Here is a 20005-nt window from a genome sequence, read left to right on the forward strand (position 1 = left end):
AATGGTCTCCTTCTATGTCATATAGAAATTATCAGTGATATCTCCAACTGCTGTAAATAACTAACATTAATTTTAAACACATATTTAATATGTAAGCATCGTGCACTCATTGCGTTTTTCTGAAATTACTCACTTTCTACCAGAAGCAGTCACTGAAGTTAGTTTCCTGTGTCTTTTATGTGAACTCATTACTAACTATATTGACGTTGTTAGCTTTTCAATGCTCTGCTTGCTATGACTCACAGACATCACCTTACCTGGCATCAAACATGGCGCAGAGTGCTCCAGCAGAGAAATATTGAAACACGATATTATATTTATTTATTTATTTGTTCATTCATACATTCACAGGATATGGGCAAAACTGCAAGGCTCAAACTTGTTGCACAACTTTTATTGCTCATCTCTAAATGAAGTAGCTTACGAGGCCATTTAAGAAAGAAATCAAGAGACAGCCGCATTGCTGTGGTTCTGGAATCACAGATGAAATGGACTCTTGAGCTCACAATCTACCTTGTTCTGACCTTGCACCTTATTGTCTACCTGCACTGCACGTCCTCTGTAGCTGTGACACTTTACTCTGTTCTGTTAATGTTTTTACCTGCACTACCTCAATGCACTCTGTACTAACTCAATGTAACTGCACTGTGTAATGAATTGATCTGTACGATCGGTATGCAAGACAAGTTTTTCACTGTACCTCTGTACAAGTGACAATAATAAACAAATGCCAATAGGCCAGAATGGCAGGTGAGCTTCCCCGAATGACATTCAACCAGATGAATACTGATTATCATTACTGATGAAACCTTTATGAATCTTGATTGATTTAATCACTTGAATTCAAATTCCCAACTATCATAGTATTTGAACTCATGGCTCTGGGTCAGTACTCCTGAACTTTGGATACTGGTCCAGTAACAATAACTTCACTACTTCACCCCTTGAGTACTCCCAACAGGAGTCGACACTTTCAGAGTAGGGGTAAACATATTAAGGGGGCAATGTTGTTATTCTTTTATGGCTCTGTTCAGAATGGAAAATAAACACGTGATGGCTCAGAAAAGACACATTTCTGGGAATAGTTCTATCTTTCCTAACAGATCTCAATCGTCAGTGTTTGCTGGAGCAATCTGCATCAAATTTATTTTCTTTTCAGCTTGATATATCAGCAGACGCTGATTGCTTTGTTTATGGAATGCCTCAGAATCGAAGCATATAATAACGTGAAATCTTATGGCCTCCTGGAGTGTGAGACCTTGCTTGAATTATTTACATTTCAGTGTTATCATTAAAACTATAGACAAGGATTTTTAATTTGAAGAAACACTAGGTGTTTCTATTAGTGGGATTCCCCTTTTAATAGAGTTGGGTGGGGTGCAGCTTGTGGGTATAGATCAGATGCAGTTGTTCTGATATCTTTCCTAGCTCAGATGAAAACAAGGTACTTACTGGAATGATAGAAAGCCTTTAAGTGCTCAGATTATGAATACGGGAAGTAATCAAAAAATAATAACATACATGGTGTTCAAATGAAATGATTTGATTGCTACAACAAATTCCATCTGAAGAAAAGAGCAAAACCTTTTCAGACTACAGCTTCCCTACAACTTAATTCAATTTAGACCAGCAGTCCACATATGCAAATTCCTTGATACTCATGTAATTTTTTTAGACGTCTTTCATCAGTTACATGATTTATTCATGCTAATGAATTTTAATTTTCAAATTAAGTCATCTCCATTAAAACAAAAACTGTATTATCAGTAAAGCTGTTCAGAGCCAGCTGGCAAATCTGCAAACAAGTATGGCTTTTGCTATCAGTCTAAAATACATATACAGAGCATCAGCTAATCGTCATCAAAGGTTAATAATAAATTTGAAATTAATGGCTACAAATTGATTTTTGTTTACTATCACTTGTATTATAATCTGCTCTGGGATCTCTCTCTTGGGTTTAATTCATAACCTACTCCCTAGTTCCTTGGCTTCATTGCCATTATATCTCCCCCTGAACGTAACTTACATGTCGAAACTGAACAACGGGTCTTAAGTATTCTCTTCCTCAGTCTTCCATAATCCCAACTTTATGAACTTCTGCTCATCCAAAATTCTATTGTCTATGTTCTATCATTCACCCAATCCTGCTTAATCTCGTAAACCTGTCTCCGCTGCCCTGCTTAAGCTTCCAGTCCACTAACACCATAAATCTTAAATTCTGATCACACTTAAAACAGTGCAGATTTTTTTGGATTCAATATTAACTTCAACAATTTCAGAAAATCAGTGATTCCAGTATTTTCATTTCTGATTCCCAGCATTCACTGTTTATTTCTTCTGGTAGTTTCAGGCAACTATTCGATGCTGCATTTACACTGTTGACAGACCAAGGCATACAAAGATCATTATCCCGAACTGCCAACTGTTTCTGTTTCCCCAGTCCCTGCTTGATCTGCTGAGTGTTCTGTGTCATTTTTGTTTTATTTCTGATTCAATAATTTTAAATATTTTGCTTTGCTTAATATTTATGATGAATTCTGGAAATTTAGTCTATTTAACTTATTGAGATGATCAAGAAGTGATTGTACAGTGAGGTCTAAGATACCATGATCAAGCTGAGGTGCACCTGGAAAATGGCCCCACCAGTTGATCAATGGGACCAGTGCTAAGATAGTAAGCACAAGACCACCTTATTCCAGTATATGATGCATACCAATTTCAATCCTCATATTTACAGACGCAGATTAGCCCCAAGCAAAGCCAATGAGATTTGAATATTTTGTTCAGTTTGCTATTGTAGACTCCTGATTCTGTAAACATTCTGCAATTTGTCTTCCGGGCTTAATTTATCCAGTTCAACTAACACAAAGCCATATTTCACAAGGACAAAAGGTTTTTCAGTATCGTAGGAGACCACCAAGGTTCCAAATCCATCAATCTCACTGTGGTGAATTTGTTGATGAATTCACATATCATTTTGAAAAAATATAAGTCCTGTTTGATCAGATTTAATCAATGTGGGATGAATTTCCATGAGACAAGTGGCTAACAGTTTTACAAGTGCTTAAAGTCAACATTTAATGAGAATATATCTCGGTCTATATAAGCAAGGACTGAGGGGATCCCTCCCCTTCTCATAAATTAATGAAGCTGTTAAAAGTCTTTCAGGTCAGATGAGAAAGCAACCAGAAATAAAGGTGTTCTTACAAAATTGCAACATCAAACAGATCAAATTTTCCTTTTATGAATTGTAAATTGGTTAAGCCCAAAGCATTTGAGCTCTGCATGGAAAAAGTGTTTATTCAAGGTTACCCAGCAAAGAATACCACTTTGCTATCCTTTTGAACCACTTTTAAGGGATGATTGAAAAATTAACTCAGTTGTATCAAGTATAGAAAACTTTTTAAATGAGTGTGGAACATTTAATTAATTTTAATTGGGTTGTGTGATTAAATCCTTCACAATATCAACTAAGCATATCTGTTTTCGTTACATTATTGTACCATTAAAAATGGTGTCAATAAGGGCTCAGCCAGTGACAGATGTCATGAAGTGGTGACAAGATAATTTTCAAAACTGGTTTATTTTAGCTGCAATTCATCATTGCAAATCATAATTTTTTTATGTAGTGCAAAGGAACAGGTATAATTTATAAAATTAGACAAAATCCAGTTAATATTTTCAAGACTGTATGTTTAACTTTGAAAACAGCTTTTTCTCCCCTAGTCTACCGAGTTATCTGTTCATTGATTATTAAAATAGCTAATAATTTTTCATTAGTAGAGACAATAAAAATAAAATGTTATTTTGTAAGATATGCCCTCAGCAATGGTTATTGGGTTTTCATATGTTCTCGTCAAGTAACAGAACCTAGATTAGTAATTTGTTAATAGGTAGAAGTAGATGATTATCAATGGTGGTTGCTTTTTACCATTACTGGACTTACAAGAAAAATAAGCAGGCATGGGCCAGAGTGGAAGTCAGGTGGACTAATGACATAGGAGTCAACTTCCTATGTCATGGCAGCAGGTTGTGAGAACCCCAAGGTGTTAAGTCAACCCTCTGATTGAAAGCACTACACAAAGAGGCACCAGAGAGGAAATAAATACCACTCCACTAACCTTGGCATTAACAGCATTCAAACATTTCACACAGCTACAACACAAACTCTGTAAGCTGCTAGTGAGGGCAGCAGAGTGATGCAGCTAGTGGAGCTGCTGTTTCACAGCTCCCAGTTCAAACCTGACCTCTGGTTCTGTCTGTGTGGAGTTTGCACATTCACCCAGTTACTAGGTGTGTTTCCGGGTGCTCTGGTTTCCTCCCACATCCCAAAGATGTGTGGGTTGGTAGGTTAATTGACCACTGTAAATTTTCCCTAGTGGGTAGATGAGTGGTAGCCTCTGGGGTGAGTTGATGGGAACATGGAGAGAATAAAGTGGGTTAGGGTAGGATTGGCGTAAATGAGTGCTAGATGGTTGATGCAGACGAAGTGGGCCAAAGGGCCTGTTTCTATGTTGTATCTCTCTATTCACAGAAGAAGCGAGTTCAACCAGGAAAGTAGAAAACTTGAAAGGAGAAATTGGGCAGAATGTTGTGTGAGCGATTGGAAGATGCTTTAGCTAAAAGTGGATGCAATGGGGTGGTGTAGAAATAGCACCTAGCAGTACCTTATGGACCTAATACGGTGATGAGAAGCACATTCTTCCTTTGCTTGGCTCCAGGTGCAGCCCGTGGTGTTCACATTAATTGGTAAATTGGTTTATTATTGTCACATGTACCAAGGTACAGTGAAAAACTTGTCTTGCATACCGTTCATATAGATCAATTCATTACAAGAGTGCATTGAAGTAGTACAAGGTAAAACAATAACAGAATGCAGAATGAAGTGTTACAGTTACAGAGAAAGTGCAGTGCAGGTAGACTATAAGGTGCGAGGTCATAATGAGGTAGATTATAAGGTCAAGAGTCCATCTTATCGTACTAAGGAATCATTCAATAGTCTTATAACTGCGGGATAGAAGCCGTCCTTGAGCCAGGTGGTATGTGCTTTCTGGCTTTTGCATCTTCTGCCCAATGGGAGGGGGGAAAGCAGGGTATTTCTGGGGTGGGTGGGATCTTTGATTATGCTGGCTGCTTTACCAAGGCAACAAGAAGTGTAGACAGAGTCCATGGAGGGGAGGCTGGTTTCCATGATGTGCTGAGCTGTGTCCATAACTTTCTGCAGTTTCTTGCAGTCCCGGGCAGAGCAGTTGCCATACCAAGCCATGATGCATCCCGATAGGATGCTTTCTATGGTGCATTGATAAAAATAGGTGAGTGTCAACGGGCACATGCCAAATTTCTATAACCTCCGAAGAAAGGAGAGATGTTGGTGAGCTTTCTTGAGCATGACGTCTTCATAGTTGGACCAGGACAAGCTATTGGACTAGGAACTTGAAGCGCTCAACCCTCTTGACCTCAGCACCGTTGATGTAAACAGGAGCATGTTAATGACCAGTTCTTTTGTTTTGCTGACATTGAGGGAAAGGTTGTTGCCATGACACCTTGTCACTAGGCCCTCTATCTCCTTCCTGTACTCCAGCTCATCATTATTTGTTATACAGCCCACTATGGTGGTATCATTTGCTAACTTGTAGATGGAGTTAGAGCAGAATCTGGCCATGCAGCAATGTGTGTATAGGGAGTAGAGCAGGGGACTGAAGACGCAGCCTTGTGGGGCACCAGTGTTGAGAATAATCATGCTGGAGGTCTTACTACCTATCCTCACTGATTGCAGTCTGTTGGTCAGAAAGTCAAGGAACCAGCTGACTTCCAGGACAAACATATCACCTTGGTGGTGCCATGTGGTAGTAATCACTGATGGTTAGGATAAAACAGAAACCTTGTTTTCCTAAACACAACCACCCTAGCTCTGGTCTGGGCCCAAGATACTACTTTTATTTGTTACAGCAATACGAATTACTTCTGATGTACACCCACCACTTGTTAAGTAAATTAATGTGTGCATTTAAAACCCCAGGAGTAGTTAATAAGATTAATGAACAATACGTGTTCTTAGTAGAGCTGTTGGGTTATAGACTGCTGTTTTGAGAACCCTTGCTCTTCAGATATGGCTGTAGATCTTTCATGGACAGGATAAGCCTTAGTTTAGTTTCTCATCTGACAGCACAGCAGATGTGAATTTTTCCCTCAATACTATAAAGAAGTGCCAGTTTGGATCAATTGCTTGGGTCACGGACTGAGGATTAAATATACAGCTTCTCATTCAGAGATGATAGAGCCAGCAAATGAGACAAACTGAAACCAGTATTAAACCCATACATTCTGCAAGTCCAAGAACTAACATGTCAAGGATTGCAGTAGAGGCATGCATCATATCACCTTTGTAAACTGCTAACCATCCAAATGAGTAGTGTATCCCTTTCTTCCATACCCTCTTGCTTTCCTATCTCCATTTCCCATTGTTACCATCTTTCAGGTCAACATTACATTGACAGTTTGTTCAACGGTGGTGGATGCAGCATCCACCCACAGATCCAAGAATCAAGTTGTATCATTGTATTCCCTTCCCCATTCCAGCACCTGACTCTGTCATTTTTCAAACTGTCTGACACATACTCTGAGCTTTTTATAGGTTTGTAGGCCTCATTAACTGTCTTATCTGAATAATTTGGGAATATACTCAAGTTATCAGCTGTGGCTCTGGACCTTAGCTCCCTCACCTGAGGGAATAATATTACATTAAAATAAAACTGACAGAACGCACACCAACATATGGATTAATATTCTATATCACAGTTATTCTCCTGTCCTGCAGAAAATTTCTTTTGAGTCCCAAACTGGTAAGAAAACCTTTGTCACAGGTGCTGCAAGAATGGGGAGTATTTGTTTCTCTGAGTTAGATTTTGGTTTCAGGGATCAGCTGCGTAATCAGAGAATGGAAAATGTTCCTGAGCCTTTTCAGTTGATACACAGATGATTTTTGGGGACCAGTGCTTTGCAGTTGTTTTACACCCTGTTTCTGTATAATAAGTGTTCTGGGTTAGGAACTGAAACTTGGACATTACTAACAAATATTTAACATTGGATACTCTGTCACACACCACTGGTTTTGCTCTCTGATTATGTCAACATGTACACATAGAACATAGAACAGTACAGCACAGAAACAGGCCCTTCAGCTCACAATGTCGTACTGGACTAATTTAGCTAATGACACCTAATCCCTTTTGTCCATACCCCCCACCCCCGCGCCCCATTCTCTGCACATTCATGTGCCTATCTAAGAGCCTCTTAAACGCTTCTATTGTATCTGCCTTCACCACCACCCCTGGCAGCGCATTCCAGGGACCCACCAGTTTCTGTGTTAAAAACTTTCCCCCTCTCACCTTAAATGCATGCCCTCTAGTATTAGATATTTCGACCCTGGGAAAAAGATACTGGCTGTCTACCCTATCTATGCCTCGCCTAATTTTATAAACTTCTATCAGGTCTCCCCTCAGCCTCCGTTGCTCCAGAGAAAACAACCCTGGTTTGTCCAACTTCTGATCCAGGCAGCACGTTAGTAAATCTCTTCTGCACCCATTCTTCCTGTAATGGGGCAACCAGAACTGAATGCAATACTCCAGATGCAGCCTAACCAGAGTTTTATAAAGCTGCAATATAACTTCCTGACTCTTGGACTCACTGCCTTGATTAACTAAGTCAAGCATGCCATATGCCTTCTTTACCACCCTATAGACTTGTGCAGCCACTTCTTTCAAAGAGAAGGAACGTTTTGGCAAAACCAAGTGGTGGAAAATGGTCCTTGTTTTCTGATGCTAAACAAGCCAGAGACTATTGCCAGAATTTCTGCTCATCTCTACACATAAAAGTGTGTATATATGCATGTGTGTATGTGTAATATATTATGAATACATGTATATATGTAGACATATCTAAACAATTTTCAGCTAGTTCCTTATGGAAGCATATAGGGCATCTCCAACCATACCTATCTGTGCCATCAATGGAAATTGCTCTCTAATTTAACACCATGAGCCTCACCATTATTTTGAGCCACTGTTTGCATAAACCCAAATGGCTGAGAAAGGGTTGAGAGTGCTGGCAGCAGAACAGAATAAAATGTGAAAATGCCATTAAGTGGACTATTGCTACTTTTCTTGGAATGAAGGCTATTGTGTTGATGGAAGACAGCATTTGTCTAAAAACTTGTTAAGGCTTCTGCTGTACACCCACCAGAAGTTAAGTAAATTAATGTGTACATAGTAAAGCCCCAGAAGTAGTTGTTTTGAAAGAAAGTTCCACCAAAATGTTTTTGCTGGACTTTCAGTTTTTGAGTATCCAGACTACATGTATTGCAAGCCCAAATACCATATATATCATTCCTTATTCCAAAACACACTTTTAACCACTCAATGCTAATCATAAAGAATATGAAAATAAACTAGTATATCTCAAGCAAGTACTAAACCACAACTTATTTTGTCCAAGTCTGTGTATCATTTTATTTGTAAAGAATTCAAATTATTTATAACACCACAAAAATAACCATGAAAGCTGTCAAACTATCATAAAATCCCAATTGGTTCACTGGTGTCCATGAAGGACATCCTGCCTTATCTGATGTATCCTGGTCAGATCTCACAATACAAGGTTTGTCACTCAAATGTACTGAAGTAGCCACCAAGTGATAAACATTTATTCCTCATGTAATGAGTAACTGTTCACATCTGTGGATACAGAATTAATCAAGATAGAGCTTCGATAATCAGACTTTTTCCATGAATCTTTCAACCTGAAGCAATCCATCTGAATCAGTGCTTGAATCTGGATCACCAAGCCTGGTGCTGATGTTCATAATACATAATTACCAAGTAAAACCCAGTTCTGATCAGACTTTTCACCAGTGACCAAATACATAGCCAGAATAGTCATATCAAGAGTGCAACTACGGCAGATGGAGCCTGAATACTCATTGTGAAGTAGTTCAAAGCCTCACCATCCTAAAGATCAAGAAGAGCGTCAGAATGCCTTCTTATTCAAGTAGATGGGTGGAATTATCACACTAAAATATCAACGGGACAAAGCAATTTGCTTTGTGAATCTCAAAGCAATTGGACCCAATTACAAATAGTTCCACCACCAGACCTGTGTGATGAACAAGCTTTACGGCATTTGATTAACATGATTATTTTGTTTGGATATCCTGTCTACAACTGGAAATTTGAAGAGGAGGGATGTTTTGGGAAAACCAAGTGGTGGATAATCATCCTTGTTTACTGATGCTAAACAAGCCAGAAACTATAGCCAGAAGTTCTGCTCATCCCTGGACATCCATTCAAAGCACCAGCTGTAATAACATGAGCACAATAAATATCTAATAATTTTCTATGCATTTGGTGACCAAAGTCAACATCATCCTCTGCCATCCCAGCATGAACATTTATCATTGTTTCTTCATTGTCACCCCTAACCAGTTTCACAGGACTATCATTATCACGTGGATTGCAATGGTTCACTGATAGCCTGTTACAAAAATTAATGGCAGCAAGTTCCATCTTTCCGGAATTGTGCACATTCCAAAGAAGAAAACCTGAACTAAATCTGAACTATTGCTGGACATTAGCTTTTAGTAAATTGGCATCCTTATCTGGTGTGACTATTGCGTGCTATTTGCTTTGACTAGAGGTAATTAAACTATGCTAAACAAGTAATATAGACATCACAGCCTTGACTTTCAATCCATTGGAGAAGCTACTTTGCTTCCAGAAAATATAATCAAGTCAAAAAAAAGGCATTAGGGAAAAGCAGTGGGGATGGAAATCTTGGGCAATATTTGTGATAGTCTGCAGTAAATAAATTGAATAAGGATGGTCTGCTTCTTTGTTACAGAATCATTAATTAGGCCAAAATACCTAATTGGCATTGACACAAAATAAATGCATCAATGCGCAGAAAAAAAATCTAATGTGTCATAAAATGCCTCAGGGTACACTGTTACAGAAGCTACCCTCTCTGACATTTTTACTGAATTTTCAATAGCTAAGTTCAAATATAAAAGGTTAGAATTATAGAATTAAACTTTAAAGATTACCACCATGGAACCTGAAGATTAAATATTTCCTTTAGCTTTTTGCTCCATTTGACTCTCCTACTCTTTTTTATGATTCAAGATCAAAGCAAAGAAAATAAAAGATCAATTTTCATGATTTTTCTGCAACTGAACTAGTTCCACTGGTTATGACAGAGGCAGGAACTTTTGCTTTCTGCATGCAGATGATCCGACTTCCAAGTCTGAGTAAAGAATAGCTCCTCCTAACTCTTAAGATCCAAGCTCTGACTTGACTTTCTTCATACTTAATGCGATCATCCTTAAATCCAAAGAATACATAACTCTCAAACCTAGACACTTGGCAGAAATCACATGGTTTGGCTCTGAAAAGGTCCTGAATTACCAGCCTATTGGAAAACCATTTAGATCCTGCAACATCCAATCATAAATGATATTTTTCTACAGCTAGTGTTGGAAGTCGGGAAATGCACAGAACAACAAGGAACACATTGGCTGTTAATCACAGACAACAGGGCCCTTGTTACTTCTACAGAATTAAACCAAAAAGAAATGGTCTCAGATTGTCAGCTCCCTTCTACTCCTTGGGTGATAATAGGAAGGAGTGTTCACGTAATGAACCCTTACAACATAGCATGCACACTTCCTGCATTCACTGAAATTCACTGCACTATCTGAGATGTCACCTTTGGATAGGACAATAAGCCTAGGCCTGCCTACTTTCTCAGGCAGATGTAAAAGGTCCACTCAGAATATTTCAAAGAACAGATCAGGAGTTATTCCCAATGTTCCGACAATATTCATTTCTCAAACATCATTAAAACAGATTTCATTAGAAATTAGATTGTCCCTGTTTTGGTATGCAAGAACATTGCTGCGTTCAGCATTGGGACCAAATTGGGCCTTCAAGAAAGATCAAAACCTGTTTAAAAACAAGTGTGCAATAGGTTGGAATAGTTCCCACCTCCAAAGATGCACTGATTTGGGACTTGCAGTGGTCCCAATGGAAGTAGTATCAGTGTAATACAACTTCAGTTACTTTGCTGTACAGCACTCAGAAGAGATCATCGGTCTTCGAAGGCATAATTGTCATTGCAGCCAGACACTAGGAGTACACAGGCCACCATAGAGGAAGGAAATGCTGCAGGGGAGACAATCTTTCAAATTGTCCATTATTGGGCATCCTCCTAAGGGCCAGGTAGCCTCAAACAGTCACTTGTCACACCAAACCTCATATCTTCTACCTGTGGGGTGATCACTGAGCTTAGCATAAGATTTTCTCATTGGTTACTTTCTCCAAAATGCACATGTTACGAGTTTGAACACAGACCAAGCACTTTGAATGTGTATCAGCAGAGTTCAGTGAGTTCTGAAAATGCCGTGTGAAACGTCCCAATTTTCAATAGCACCTAAATGAAGAATGTCCTACTCTTGTTTTGTGGTTTCCATAGACTGGGAGGTCCAACTTATATCGCAAGGATTTAAACAGCCATTGCTTGTCAGTTGATATCATTCGATGAATGCGTGAGCAGGGAAATGCTAATGCAATTATGACCATTTGCTTGGTCCAGTTTTGGAACTGCTGTGATTTCTGTGATGCTAATTTGAGTTACTTCAAGTAAAATTGTTTGGGTGGTACTGAAAAAAAGTGATCTAAATTCTTGGCATTTATCTTGTCATTGTCATATTACCATTTGAGGGAGCTTACTGTGCATACATTGACTGGCAAACTTCCTACATTACTGCAGTTTTAAAATGCTTCATTGGCTCTAAATGATTTGGGATGTCCTAAAATGGACATGAATGGTATCATATAAATACAAGTACAGAGAACTCTACAACACAGCAACTGGCCCTTTGGCCAGCAATGTCTATGCCAACCATGATGCTAATTTAAACTAATCCCATCTGCCTGCACATAATCCATATCCTTCCATCCCCTGCCTGTTCATGTGCCTGTCTGAATGCCTCTTAAATATTGCTATCATATCTGCTTCCAACACTTCCCCTAGAAATGCGTTCCAGGCACCTACCATTCTCTGTGTAGAAAAACTTGCCTCATAGATTTCCATTGAACTTTCCCCCCCCTCACCTTAAAGCTGTGCCCTTGAGTATTTGACAATTCCACCCTGGGAAAAGGTCTCTTACTATCTCCCCTATCTATGCCTCTCATAACTTTTATATATTTCTATCAGGTTGCCCATCAACTTCTGAGGCTCCAGAGAAAACAATCCAAGGCTTGCTTTCTTTTTTTTTAGCAAGAATTATTTCTCTATCTTAAATTTAACAATCAAGCAAGAGCAGCTGGAACAAGTGTCCAAAAATGTATAGGGCAAGAAATTAAAGTCAGAAAATATTGTGTGTGGTACAGTGGAGCTAACAAGGCAGCACTACCAAGTTTTCACTTTACTACAGACAAGATAAAGTCCACGGATGCCCCATTGCTGTACAGATGGGCACAAAGTGAAAATGATGTATTTAACGATGGTAGGATTCTATCAGTGAGTACATGAAACAAAGGGAGTTTTGTCTCCACTACTGATAATTCTGCTCCATTGGACTCCACATTAAAGATCATTTTTTAATAAACTTTAACTTAGTCTTCAGTAACCTCTTGCAATCCCATACTACAGTTTGATTAGCCTGTCTGTAAAACCACATATACAAGTGTGAGCAAGTGCAGAACAGGTTTTGACCAGTTCCCAAAGAAGTTTCCTAAAGCAAGTGTTAGAGCTTACATAAGAATAATCAAAGGAGCTAATCCTTGTTTTTGGATGACATCAGGGATATCGGAGGCAAAATTACATTTGATCTGCCTCCTCCTAAGTTGGCATTCTGGCACAACTATTAAACAATAGCAAGGAAGTCCAATACTGCCCCTGAGATTTTGGAACAAACTCTTTGATGTTATGTTTACTAATCCCTGGTGTACACGAGAGAAAATGAAACATCTCTGAGGTCAGCACAAGCCTTAAAATTTACTTTGCGAGTCAGGCAGGGTCAGACCCAAGATTTATAGGCTAAAATAGAAATATTTCCAAAGCCAAATATATTAATTTTCCCGAGTACAATAGCTGCACCATGTAAATACTACCTGCAGTGATGCTTATTAATTACTGCATCTCATTTCATCAGATTCCCTTTACAATCAGCACCTGCCATCTCGTAGAAATGATCACTGATCTTCAGCGCAGCTAATTAAATTTTCTTTTAAATATATTCACTTCAAGAAATCAAACAAATAGAATAGACATGCTCACTTCCTGAGTGATAAAATATAGCATCAGATCTGTATTTTAAAATGTTTAACTTGCGATGTGCATCTGTCGGTTCCTGCATTGAATAAACTTTCTACTTATCATGAAGCAATCATTCTTGGTGACAGCATCATTTGTTGCATCATTCAATCTACTTTAACAGTTCACTTTCAAATTGTCATGGGGTTCTTTATAAAATTATGATATTATAGAAGGTAAAAAAAAATCAATAATTTAACGATGCACATTTAATCTGGTACATATTGAAGATGGCAATTTTACACTCATCAATACTGCAGACAAAGAGACAAGGGTGGGTCTCTGCACTCATTATTTCTTAAGTGAACAATGGCTAAATCTGAAGGAACATGCTTGGTTTGTTGCAAGAGTATACAACGATTAAAAGTAATCACTAAAGAAGGAGATCAAATTAAGCATTGCTTCCTGCAATTGGAGCCAGCAATCCTGGGGCCTCTGTGGTCTGACAATCATGGTCCAGGAAGCTTAGCTTTGCCTGATTGACAACAAATGGCATTTTTCAAAAACCTACGGGGTAAAACTAATGGGCATCACTGCACATGCAAAATAATTTCCACAACAGTGCAAACCTTTGGCAATGTTTCTGGCATGATCATTATTAAACACATGCAAGTCCAATCTGCTTTAAATAAAAATATACTGCAAAATCAGGCCGATGTACTTGTATATTTAGAAGTTGAAGTCAGACTAATTAACTCATTCACTTATACCTATCAGTGTTGGAGCAGACTGTCCATCTTGCTGGGCCTCATAAGACTAGAGCAGAGGCATACTGATTGACATCCCAAATACAAATGCCTTATTCAGGCTTCCCTTCTACTGTACTAGTTTATTATTGCTGCCTTATGCCAACAGAATGGATAATCTCTGCATTTCAAACAAATATTATAAATATTGAATGAGGCATTATGAGAATGTCTGCTGCATTTTCTCACTGCACATTGCCCCTGTATTATACTGTTTGACAAAAAGACTTCAAAACAATCTTTCATTTTGTACAGGCACAGGAAATAGTAAAAATCCACAATTGCATTTATAAGCCAAACTCAGTTATCATGTAATAAATATAGTCAGTGTTTTCAATTTAATTAAGCAAGAAAGTTTCCCAGAATATGTTGTAGTCCAAGTTATTGTACACTGTATGCACCAAGAACACCACCTACAGACCCTGTAGTGGTCCTATTATACTGTGTTGCATTATAAAACAATCTAATCATGTAAACTGTGTTAAAAGAAGGTGCACGTGTTGTAGAGTCCCCTCAGCTCTTTAATTGTTGCAAATAGAAAAAATAAAATAGAAATTATCAATACACAGAAACGCATCAGAACTGGTACATTAAATGAGCACAACATGATTCCTAGCAAAAACATTATACGTGCCAGCTTTATCATAAGAAATCTTCAGTGTTCCTCTGGCAGGCAGTTTCTATTCTAATCTTTCTTTCAGCCTTGTAATTGTCTGAAGCTACTCTCTTCCCTGCTGGAAGATTAATTAGCCAGCTTCCCCTGCACAATATACCATACCTCTGAATGCTGTGGAATCTGGAATGATGCCAACTCTCTTATTACAATTCAGCTGGCTGCTGCTGTGAGAGGCTCACTTCTCCCCTAACAACAGTTGCTGTGCCAACTTAACCCCGGCACTGGCTAACTTTCAAAAAAATCACAGGCCAGACAAACTTTGATTGGCATAATTACTCACAGTCATTAAGCGCAGTCGCATTAGACATGCAAAACAGGCGACTGGAGTGTACACCAGCAGCTCACATCACTAAGGCGTGCAGCTATTCAACAGTGTACTGTAATGGAGAAGGCAATCGGGCTCCTACTTAATGGATCTCAAATACTAAACCGTCAAAAAGCCTCAGCGCAGAATCTGGTTAAAGAGCAGCATCGAGATCATCTGAGGAGTGTAACCTTGTCAGCCATGTTGGATGCAAGGCTTATGGCAAACACAGTAGGATACGTTAACCAGACAGCGATTTTCCCACGGTCTTATTCTAAGTAATCAGCTCTTGAACAATTTTTTTTTCCACAGCTGCCATTAATGAAGACAAGGCAAATCTGCATACTGCTGTTCTTCATTGTGCAAACTTGGCAATGTGCCTCCTACACGACTGAATAGCCAAACATAGGGCCTTGAGGTGAAAACGTGAAAACAGCTGAACACTGCAAAAAAACTGTCTCAATCGAAACGGTGAAACAATTAACAAAGGGTGCGAAAATTAGAAGAGAAAGCACGCGCAGACAGTTGAAGCCCGCACTTTCGCATTCTTCCTGAATCTTCGACTTGCTCTCAGCGCGGGAAGGAATTTAGCAATGACCAAGTAAGGTACAGATGCAAAATACTGTACAAAAAAAAGTGGACTAAACAAAAACAAAAAGAGAGGCCAGACTGAAATTCCTGCACACTCTGAAACCATCACTAATTAATGAGCGCTAAATTACCTCACAGATCGGCCAGACATCAGCTTCGTGAAGTTTATTCAGCTGAAGGCGACAAATTCGAAACAAAGCGAATAAGAAATATCCAGCAAGACCCAGGATTCAGCTGCTGGATATGAATCAGAATTTATGGGAGAATCTGCTGCATGTGAAAGCAGGTCATAAGCTCTGCAATACAGGCTGCAACAGCCAACTGCAAAATGAATACATCACACTCAAACAGGCTGACGCAGCTACAGCACACATCCTTACTTCACACCATCAAAATATTCGATGAAACACACTTGCGAAAATACTAACGATGCTGGCCATTTTACCACGGTTTTAATTTTGAGCATAATAGGTCAGCCTGTGCCTCTTTAAGCTTTTTGTTACCAACGGGACTATTTTGAAGGAAATCCAGTTTCCCGCTATGAGCGTTGGAAATTTGCCTAACTTTGCTACGAAACGATTGTTTACTTGCAAATTAGCAATCACCTTATTTACGTTTGAGATTTGATTACTCCCAGCAGTGACGAATTATGCTTCCGTGAAAAAATGTTTGTGCATATTCCGTTCTACACTGCAGCATATTTGTGCACCTGAACTATGTCAGCCTTGTACTGCGCTGGGTAGTATGTTAATTAATCGTATGAAGCTACAAAGCACCACTTTGTAAATGAATGAGAGGGGACTCTTTTGTTTCTCCCACTGGAAGTTACAGTACAAACCTGGCAAACCTATGTGGCTAACCTAAAGGCAAGCAGATACTGTTAATGATTGTGCACATAGCGAAATGAGACATGATGCCATCTGTCTCATTCTGTCAAGATAGAAATGAGGAGGGATGCAGCAGCCATTTTATAAACAGTATAACGCTAAGCAATAAAGGGTCGTTAATACAAACAATGCAAAGCTACTTTTTTAAAATTAAATTACAACGTTGATATGCATATGAGTGCTAATTTGATAATTATCTCAATGGCATCACTATTGGAAGGTGGGAAACGAGTTTAAAAAAACAGTGATCTCAAAGCTGTTAAAGATAAAATAGATCAATTTTCATTCAAATTACGATCTCAATTATATGCAATAAATTATAGATATGAGGCACTTAAAAAATCTGAGCAAAACACAATCATGCCATGATTAAACCAGTATTATATTGTAAAAAGGTTTATATTTGGAGGAAACGTTATAAATACTTTACTCGTAAAGAATGGTCCTATTCTGAAATAAAGATAAACACAGATTAGGTAGTGATTACACATAAAGCTAATAAATATGAAACAATTTGCATCTTCTTACAGTCTGATATTTTGTCAATTTGTTACTGTGTTCGGAAGATGTGTTGGCAATTTGACAGATTGCAGTACAGCAGCTATTTTTAAATTTACTCACTTTCAGAAATGGATGTGACTGAACAATCCAACTAACGTTTCCCAAAACCAAAATGAGCTCATTAGTTCACTAACTCATTTCTTGCAGTAATCTCCATTCTCTTAAACAGTAAAATGACCATTTTCTGATGGCATATCTTGCAATTAACTTGGAGTAATTTTCTGAATCTGACAGGTTTTCTCTTCTTGCTGCTTAAATAACATAGCACCTTATGCCACTACGTTGCAGAATTCATTGAGTCAGCTAATATCAAATATTTAGCTACACAAAAGCAAGTATTTTATTTGTGGGATATTCTAGGATCGAAGTATAAAATTAACTATTCTTAAGTATCTGTAAAGGAAACAAAATATTTTGATGACATCCTCATGTACAGTGAGCTTAAAATTTTACCTAATGTTCCCCAAACACAGACATAGATCTACACAGAAGAAACCTACTGAATTTATTTCATTTCTCACTGGTGGATTTCAGATTGTCCCTAACATATTTCATATTGCCCTTACATAGGCACCACTCAATTCACTCTACACAGCTAGCGTTAACGAAGTATGCTGCTCACCTTACATCAGAGATTTTACAAAGTAATTAGTTGGCATTGTGAATTTGAATGAATTATGACATCAAGCAGAAACACACTCCATTTACTTTCCAGGAATGTAGCACAATTCTACCTCAAAACCTATTATATAAAGCTGTCATAAGACAGGTCAAATGCTTATTTCCCTCAAACTTTGTTTAAATCTGCTCAATGCTTAGCTTCCTCCATGATGGAAGCAAAGTTATTGCACCCAATCGCTAACAAAGACAGTCCCCAGCAGAAACCCTGCACATGGTAAGATAATAAACTTGTTAAGTCAATACATACACTATGCATAATTTATATCTCATGATTTTGGATGCTACTTTAACCCTTAGATGAAGCTAGCAGCTATTCTAATTTCAAGCAACAATGTTGAAATGCTATGACTGAGGCTCTAAGAAACAGTGCTAATATAAAAATGACTTGATTTGAACTGTAACCATAATGTAAAAATAAACCTACAAAAACAGTGTGCATGTTTAATTATTCAGTATAACTGGCAATATAATAAGATGTACAAGCAAGCTGTAAAGGGAACTGCATCATATTCCAGTAATATTTCCATAGAAAAATACCATTTTTATTTGTATGATATTTACTTGTAAGGTATTGTTTGGTTAAAAAGACATCCCTAATGCTGATTTATCAAAGGAGTTTCAGAAACCCACCTGGGTTAGCATGGCTATGCTGTCGTAGACTCACCTTCAATTGCCAATTCCTGACTGAAGTCTGTTGCGAGCAGTTTTAAGTAAGTTAAGAATTCATCACCACAAGTGAAACTAAAGTAGTACACTTTGCAATGATTGTGCTTCCTAGTCTAACACCCTTTCCAGAGGTGTTACTGATCTGGAACCACTGGAAGAACAAATTGTTAATTGATCCCCATCAAACACCGATTACATTCTGCCAACTGCATCCATTACAGTGAGTACTATTCCCAATGATTAATTCTGGTAGTTATTGACACTGGTTTCAAGATTTCCATCACTTGCAGTATTGAGTTGACAAGGGTAGACAATGAAAAACTCCCTCCAATTTTTATTGTGGTTATGGCAACAGACCAACAGCCAATAATAGATGAAGTTATGCTTAACCTTTTTAATGCCATGTTTAGACAAGTAAATATTTTATAATTTATTGTGATTCTGATAACCACTGTATTTGCATCAGTCGACATAAATAGTACATGTCAATGCTACATCTTGGGTGTTTCTTTAAAGTGATTGCTCCTTGTAAACACTATTCCCACATTACTATGGTTTGACGGGGGAAGGATTAGTCTCATCCATACACACACAATTCTGGTCATATGCACTAGAATTATTACCAGATGAAGTATACAATGTATTGGCCAGAAGCTGTAAGATATTTAAGGATTTAAATGTCCAATGTGATCAGATTAATTTTCAAATGGAACATCAATATTAAAACAAGGTGCAAATAGTGAGCACAGAGGAAACAATTTGCTTGTAGGCTACAAATAGTCACATCCCTGTAGCTGTTTTCAACAACCTTAAGCCTCTTGCTTTGTTGTCCCACCTCCAATCTCTCTTTTTATTAAACATCAACCCCTTAAACATCAATCACTTTAAGAAGTTTCTTAAAATACACTTGCTTGGACAAAAATTTTTGGCCAGCCATTCTGATGTCCTCCTGTTTAGAGGTCCTCCTCTTTATCCAGTTGTGAAAGCCATTTTCTAGGCAAAAGAAATAAGTCGCTGATAGAATCACAAAGTTATATCTTTGGCTGCTTAAAAAAGGAGGCTTTTCAGCCCATATGTTGGCTCCTAGTAGAGAAAACCCCTCATTCCCATTCCCACTGCTCTGTCCATTTCTCTCTGGCAATTATTCTTTGCGAAGTGCGTTATCCAATTCCCTTTTGAAATCACTTATGGATTTGGTTTCCATCCAATGATTAAAACTGAGAATAGAATTGGCAGCTGAGTGAAAGGATAGAAAGACCTACAACAATCACCAATTTATCCTTGAAAGACCATTTGGTTTCAATGAATGTGTTGAGTTAAAGCCTCAACTAAAAGTAGTAAGAAAAAGAGGAAGAAAACCCACATTGGAAGTTTCTCATTCAAATACTAACTCCTGAGGAACAAAGTGGGCATGTGACTAAGATCAGGTGCAGTACAAAACAGATATTCTCAGATGTTAAATCAACCTTGTAGCAGTATGGCAGCAGACAAACACCATTCCAAAAGCAAATTAATGAAAGGAAGG

General features: G+C 38.2%; 1 long non-coding RNA gene across 1 annotated transcript in view; it reads right to left on the reverse strand.

The window, feature by feature from the left end:
- LOC127579964 (uncharacterized) overlaps positions 1–16914 on the reverse strand; it is a 94982-nt gene extending 78068 nt beyond the window's left edge. The window contains exon 1 of the long non-coding RNA XR_007957747.1: positions 15817–16914. This is a non-coding gene — a long non-coding RNA (uncharacterized LOC127579964). The remainder of the gene's footprint in view (positions 1–15816) is intronic.
- Between the last annotated feature and the right edge of the window lie 3091 nt (positions 16915–20005).

The sequence above is a fragment of the Pristis pectinata genome, chromosome 18, assembly GCF_009764475.1.
Source record: "Pristis pectinata isolate sPriPec2 chromosome 18, sPriPec2.1.pri, whole genome shotgun sequence".
Taxonomy (NCBI): domain Eukaryota; kingdom Metazoa; phylum Chordata; class Chondrichthyes; order Rhinopristiformes; family Pristidae; genus Pristis; species Pristis pectinata.